This window comes from Anas platyrhynchos, chromosome 1 (genome assembly GCF_047663525.1).
Source record: "Anas platyrhynchos isolate ZD024472 breed Pekin duck chromosome 1, IASCAAS_PekinDuck_T2T, whole genome shotgun sequence".
In the NCBI taxonomy this organism is placed as follows: domain Eukaryota; kingdom Metazoa; phylum Chordata; class Aves; order Anseriformes; family Anatidae; genus Anas; species Anas platyrhynchos.
The window spans coordinates 58,860,054-58,867,934 of record NC_092587.1 but is presented as its reverse complement, the minus strand read 5'-3'; the positions used below and the strand labels follow the sequence as shown (position 1 = coordinate 58,867,934).

The window sequence follows — 7,881 nt, the reverse complement described above, 5'->3', positions numbered from 1 at the left end:
AAGTTGTTATTTCAAATTATATCAGTTTTCAGCTCATCAACTTACAAAACTCTTTACATGCTAAATGAAATCATGTTAACCTGAAGTTCAGCCTTAACTAATATTTAGTGTGCTTTTACAGTGAATTGATGTACACTCACACAAGAAAACAATTTGTACTGTTCTGATTCAAGCAAGAATCACTACAATGTTTCACAAGTTTTTTACGGCACTGAGGGAGCAAACGCTGAAGAAAATATTAAATCATTCCCAAATCATGGCTTCTGAAATGAGTTCACACTTAATCTCTTAGTACCCTGTCCTCCTCAAAATAGTCTTACCCAGCCTGTCAACTTCACAGTGCTTACAGTATCTTAAAGACAAAACAAACAAACAAACCATTTTTTTCAGAGTAAGTGGATAAATAAAAATAATCTTGTTTGCTAAAACTAATCTGTTAATTAATAATCTGTTAATAAAGAGCTAATGTAGCTTAAAGAAATCTTTTTTTAAAGAAATCTTTAATGTAGCTTAAAGAAACCATTTTCCTGAGCTTTGTCATGCTACATCATTATGTGAGTTACAGTCATGACCAAAATAATGCATCACCAAGAATTTGCTCATTTAATTCATTAGGCCAAAAAACGTCAACATACATCAACATGCAGTTGCAGACAATGGATAGTCACCTTTTCATTTGTGCAGTGAACAGCTATTGAACATTCTTTGATTATTCTCCGGCTCCAGGCACCTTTTCACTCAAGATCTTAATATTTTTTCAGTTCCGGTGTAAGTAGACATGTTGCAAGCAATTCAAAAAATTTTCTTCTACCAAGTTGTATCATTTTAGCTGTGGATGAGTCTTGTTAAATAATGCTATTTAAATTGTTACAATCAAATGCTAATCATCGAAAGGTTTGGGTTGAAAGGGACCTTAAAGATCACCTAGTTCCACCCCGCCCCCCCCCCTCCCCGCCACAGGCAGGGACACCTCCCACCAGACCAGGTTGCCCAAAGCCCCATCCATTTTGGCCTTGAACACCTCCAGGGATGGGGCATCCACAACTTCTCTGGGCAGCCTGTTGCAATGCCTCACCATCCTCTGAGTGAAGAATTTCTTCCTAATGTCTAATCTAAATCTTTAACCTCAGTTCTCTTCCAGAACTCTTCCCTGCTTAACACTCTGAATTAAAAGTGAGTCTTTTTCCACTTTTACCTTGCAGCTCTGAAAAGATATTTTTCACACAGTTCATATTATTTCCAGCTGGACAGCTGCCAAGACTCTTCAAGGAGATTTGTGATCTCCTGTCAAAAAGTTTTCAGAGACTTTTGCTAAGGCTTCCACCAGCTTCCCTCAGATGGAACTGGTTTGTCACAGCAGTTCCCAGACATACACCTTACACAGTGTATTGAACCTCTGCAACAAAATAAGCTGGTACTCCCAGTATGTGTTAATAAAAATTGCTCCATGCAAGCCCTTTCCTACCCTGGGTTACAATGAGAAAAAAAAAATAAAGTAATACCATCTTGCACCAGAGTCTCAAGCATGATATTTCAATTGTGCATATTAGTACAGTTCAGAACAATTTAAAAGAACTTGAAAAGAACTTAAAAGAACTTAAAAGAAGAAAAGAAAAGAAAAGAAAAGAAAAGAAAAGAAAAGAAAAGAAAAGAAAAGAAAAGAAAAGAAAAGAAAAGAAAAGAAAAGAAAAGAAAAGAAAAGAAAAGAAAAGAAAAGAAAAAAGAAAAAAGAAAAAAGAAAAGAGAAAAGAGAAAAGAGAAAAGAGAAAAGAGAAAAGAGAAAAGAAAGAAAAGAAAAGAAAAGAGAAAAGAAAAAAAAGAGAAAAGAAAAGAAAAGAAAAGAAAAGAAAAGAAAAGAAAAGAAAAGAAAAGAAAAGAAAAGAAAAGAAAAGAAAAGAAAAGAAAAGAAAAGAAAAAAAAGAAAAAAAGAAAAAGAAAGAAAGTCTCTTCTAGCCAAATTATAGAGTAATCAAGTTTAATCAACAGCAGCATTGTTCCACATTGCCTGTTAAAATGTGGTTGCTTGTTCCATGTGTGCTTTACATGTGGCATATTAATAAAATAGGGAAAGTTCCTTAAGGATCATGATCACCTAAAAGAGATAAAACAGAGAAATAGAGAATAGTCTGTTTTGTACAGCACTCGCATTCAACTTGTGTCTTATGTTCTCCACTGCTACATCACAGCCTGGCACAACAATCTTTGCCTTGGCCAGATCCAGCTGCTCAGCCTGTTTTCCCAAAGGAAGAGGACCCTTCCTTCCCAGGGGAAGCTGAACAACCTGTCCCCCCACCGGGCAGATGAGCAACCCTTCCTCCACTCTCCTGTGCCCCCACAGCCCAGCAGTGGCTGCAGGTCAGGAGGAGGTTGGCTCATACACCCTTTTCCTCAGGTCGAAGAGGTCTGCTTTTGCACTTAGGGAGAAGCAGAGGTGTCTGCCTTAATCTATCTCTTAACCTTAATCCATTGAATACTCTGGTCAGAGTTGTGGTGAAGAAATCTGCACATTAAAACAACAAATACCTCATTTAGAGGAGGGTCTCAGCTGTATGAGGAGACCTCTTGATTCACAGGCAGGAAGAAAGGAGCCAAAGAATGCAGGAATGACAGGACCAAAGAAAAGCAACTGGACTCCAACGCAGCTTTTGGGGAGCTGCTCTCAGTTGAAAACTGTAAGAAACGATCCAGCACACAAGATCTTAGCAGGAAATAATATGATATTCACTTGGAAGACTGATCCCTGTGCGGGAAACAGGCCAACAGGGAATCTGTGAGGCAAGCTCCAGAGTCCTGTGGCAGGCACGAAGAGGGATTTTGGATGTGAGAAGACATATGGAGCGAGAAGAACTAACATTAAACTAGCCTGAAAGTGCTGAAGAGGAAAAAATATGCCAATATGTGAAAATTTTGATTGCAGCATGGATTACCTGAGCTCTCCAGAAAACACAGAAAATTACGGAGTGAACAGAGTGAGAGTCTCACACTCAGAGCTCAGATAGTGAAACTTCAGCAGCAGAGGCAGATAAAAAGGCTGGTGGAAAGAAAAAAAGCTTTGCTTTTTGTGCAATATGTTCAGAAAGATTAAACCTTCACTCTCTGGAGTGCTTTATATTATACAGGGGTTACCTAGGTGCAATATAAGTCTAAATCCGTCAGAAAGGCAAATATGCAAGCAGCAGAAGGGAGGGCTGGATGAACTTGGCGATGAGCTGAATGCAATCTAGCTAGGAAGTTTAGCTCTCCAAAATTTATGTATGTGAGATCTTGGTCTGAGCATTGGAAAAGGAAGCTGGGAACTTTCCCTGAGTAATGTTTTCTCACCTGGCTTAGGGAAGCAAATTACTGTGCTCAATATCACTTTGTGTTGTTGGGATCTACTAACCTCTTGCCTTCTAGACATACCATGTTGACAAGTGATAGGACATGAGGAAACGGTCTCAAGTTGCATTAGAGGAGGTTTAGAGTGGAGTTTAGGAAGAAGTTACTCATGGAGAGCGTGGTTAGGAATTGAAATGGGCTGCCCATGGAAGTGGTGGGGTCCCCATTCCTGAAGGTGTGTAAGAGATGTGTGGACGTGGCACTCAGGAACATGGTTTAGTGGTGGGACTCAGTAGGTGAAGTTGCTGGTTGGACTTGGTGATTCTGACGGTCTTTTCCAGCGTAGATGATTCTGTGATTCTACAATCATGCTGGAGAGAAGAAACAATCAACAGGGTAGGGTTGCTTCTGGGACACAACATAAGCCAGCTGTAGTGTGTTTTCGTTTATAAGGTTTCCACAGTTTTGGCTACAGCTATCACAGCTGGGTCTGCCTTTCACTGCATTTGTGTGTGTGTGAGCATGCACCCATGTGGTCTCCATACATAACATGCACAGACAGCATTAGCACAATGAAGCCTGACAGTGGTGAGAGTGCTGCATGTTGCTGCAAAGTACATAAATGACAACCATTTCTGTACTTTATAAAAAGAGAAAAAGCGATTGAGGATATTTTAAATGAGATTTGGCTGTGTTTTCTGATTGGAAAGGTGATGCAGAAAGGGCTTGTCTTGCATTAAAAACAGGAAAACAGGCAACTTCCACCTCTGGTATGTGCATATTTCCATGTACACAATAGATGGCAGTAGAAGACCACATGATCAGGGTTTGTTTTTCCACGTTCACTGAGAAATTATCACTGTTGCTAGCAAGTACAATAGTTTTATAGGTAGCTCTAGCTGGTTTTAATAGTCATTGGAGAGCCAGTTAAATGATTTTTTATTACTCCTCGATGGAAAAAAGTCAGATGCAAGTTCTCTTGTCATCCCTTTCTGCCTCAAAGTAAATGTATTTTTCACTGCAACGTCTAGTTTCATAGCAATTTCAATATTCAGATTAATTTAGCTAAGCCAAAGGAGCCGCTTGATGTAGTTAACAGTGGCACGAGTTGCAATTTGGCTTTTGTTATGAAGCCACTTGCTTTGGGAAGTTTCTCTTATCCCATTACAAAAAGGTACATTTTACTCAACAGTTTTAACAGGTACCTATCATTTCTACTAGAGCATCAGAAAAAGAGAGAGATTTTATTTTCATGACACAACAATATAGAAAGGACAAACTTTCAACATTTCAAAATTACAGCTATTCTGCACCTAGAAACAGTGACATACCAGCTTGGCTGTAAAACAAATAAACAAACAAACAAAAACAAAAAACGAATCACCAACAACACCAACAATAAAATAAAATAAAAATAAATACAGATAATAAAATAAAATAAAAACAATAAAATAAAATAAATTGAAGGCAGCTGCTGTGTTTTTCCAAAATCCACTTTTGTTTACACATAAAGTCTGTTTTCAGTTATTTCATTGAGTGAGTAAACAGTTGGGTAGCATTTTTTGCATGTCTTCTGTGAAGTGTAGCAATAATCCAGGCCTCTGAACATCTATCAATTTACTTGGAATTATACAAGTTCAGCATTCTTGGTCTTAAATAAGCTATACTGAGTGTAGGTATTCCTCTAAAAACCCTCATCAACAGTGTTGCATGGATTTTTAAAAATAAATATTAAAAATACTTTAACAGAATGTGAGTACTTTATTATTGCTAGATGTCTTTAACAAATGGAACCTTTTACTCAACAACATGATTCCTCTCCCCATACATGCTCATAAAATTAATTATTATGTGGAAGTTATATTTGAAAGAAGGCTTCTCTGATGAACATCTGGACTTTCATCATGAGCTCTAATCTGGGGAACAATATCTCTGTAGTTCTACATTTATTAGAAAGATTAGCAGCTGACATCTCCATGCAAAAAGGTCTCTCTCCTTCCTCATACACTGCATTAAATAGTTGAAAAAAATTAGGTGATTTTCATGGACTTTTTTTTTTCCTTTCAGTTTGAATTATTCAACAGTGTTTTGTCATGGCTATAGGGAGGGGGAGACAGCAGCATGGATTGACATCATCTGATGAGAGGGTTAGAGCAGGTTGCTCAAATGTTCAATGCTGCATACATGGGCATCTCTGCAACAGGGGGTTGTTTTGTGTCATTTCATTTGGCAAAGGCAGAAACTACACAAAAGTCAATAGAGAAGCTAATTTCAAAGGTCTTGTATAAGGCTAAGGAAATTCTAACCAGGAAAAAAGGAAATCACACTGGTAATGAGATACATGTCTTAGCTTCTGTCTTTGTGCATAACGGTTCTGTTAGATATCTCTTCATGTTAGCTAGAATATGGAACTATTTATTTCCTATCTGTCTGTGGGTGACTGTGTAATACAATTCTAGAGCAGTACTACAATTCAGAGGAATTATTTTTGTTCAGTTCAACCAGATTTCCCCCTAAACATCCAATGTATAGATACTTCAAAGACCTTGACTACACTCCTATCATATGATCATAGAATCACAGAGTCTTTTGGGTTGGAAGGGACCTTACAGATCTCCTAGTTCCAGCCCCCCTGCCATGGGCAGGGACACCTCCCACTAGGCCAGGTTGCTCAAAGCCCCATCCAACCTGGCTTTAAACACTTCCAGCGATGGGGCATCAAAACAAGGGTTTATGCTGCTAGGCATTGTCATCCCAGCATTTCCAGGCTGGTTGTGTTTCTTTCTAGTAATCTGTGCTAGGTTTAATCTATATAGGTTACCTGGAAAAGTCAAAAATTGTTACTTCGGGAATACCATAAATATTGCTTTATACAATTGCTCTTCTCTTCCCCAGGATAGTCCTTCATATTACAATAATTTCTTTTCTTTTTTCCTTAAAAAGTTGTAAGTTGAATTTAATATAGATTTGAAGCTGGACTACGTTTATGTGTAAAATCTTTACTGCTTAGAACTGATTTTCACCATTGCTCTTAATTGCAATGTGGAAATGTAAAGTTCAGAAACTCCTCCTGATGAAATATCACTCTGTTCTTGTAGAGAGCTAGGTAATCTTTGAAGATTAAAATTCAGTAGGAGATATGAACCTTTGCCTAAAGGAAAAGCAATTTTCTTGCTTCTAATCAACCAAAATCACATTACAAGACTTTTACTGGCTTCAATGGTTGGTATTTCTACTGCTCTGCAAGTGCATACATTTTGCAAGTGCAAAACATCCCCATGGGGCCTGGGGATGTTTTCTGGATAGCTTCTGGAGTCAGTAGGATAACCTCGGCGTGGGTCTGGAAAAGAAATTATTTCTCTGTTAGGAGTTTGAAGGAGATGTCAAGTGCTAAAACTATCTGCTTATTCCACTCCAGATTCTTAAGCCCAACACGTTTTCATGTTGAAAAACTGGAAATGGATTGTTCAAAATGAAGTGTTCAAACCTGAGGTATACCAATACCACAGATTGCAAAAGGATGTTGTTTTGACTAAGTCTCTAATAAAATTTAATTCAAAATTCAGTGCAAAAGCTATTGTGTAGAGCTCATCACAGTGTGGCAAGATGTGAGAAGTCCCCAAGCAGCTGTAACAGCCTTTGAAGCAACTGAGGAAATGGGAGCCAGGGTTCAGAAAGCACTCATTTTCTCAGGAGTGTGGAAGCTTTCCATTGGCACGGGTTCGTGTTGGTTTTGGGGGCACAGAGATGGCGCCATTTCTTATTTCTCCTTTTGTCCTCTGTCATTCTGTGTTACATAATACTCAATTCACACAAATTGTATTGGCAAACAGCTCTCCGAGTATGTTAGTATTAGGATGTGGTTTCTATGATTCTGTTCCAGAAATCATCCTTCTTCATGACAGTCAACAAATTAGCCTTACTTTCCTCCATTTTGTGGTCTCCATGCAATGCCTGGGGAATTTAAACCTATGCAGGTAGTAAGTCATGCGGGCTCTCTGACCTGACTGCCTACCAAAATCAACTCTGAACCAAGATCCTGCCTACAGCTGGCATGGCTGCTTAGTTTAAAAGTGTTTACACCAAATATTCGTGGCAATTATAGTATTATAGCAGAGTTTAGAGGGTGATTGCCAGTGCTGTCAAAGGGCGAAACTGACATTTTTTCAGTACCTTTCCTTGCCAAACAGCTTTAAAATTTGAACGTTTTTATTGTATTAGTGTAGCTTTTTAGTCGTGAACTGAATTTTAAACATGCTTACTGTTTAGGGTAGGCAATACAAAATCCCTATTGCTACTTTCCTGGAATTTCAACCAAAAGGAATGGTATAACATTATATAATCAGATTTTTTTTTAAATCAACTTGCAGTTTTACATGGCATCTTATGTCTGCTCATGGCAGCCAGAACTGAGCATTGCCATTGAAAACAGAGAGTCATGGCAGTATATTCACTCCAAAAATACCTTCTGGTTGCAAAAATATTTAACAATGTTAGGCCAAAAGAGGAGTGAAAGGAAACTAAACAAAGACAGGCTTGGAAACTCTTCGTCGCAATGTCAGA

At 38.3% G+C, this 7,881-nt stretch overlaps 1 protein-coding gene across 1 annotated transcript in view; it reads right to left on the bottom strand.

Moving 5' to 3' along the window:
* WASHC3 (WASH complex subunit 3) overlaps positions 1-7,881 on the bottom strand; it is a 57,101-nt gene that overhangs the window by 12,122 nt on the left and 37,098 nt on the right. The window lies entirely within an intron of this gene.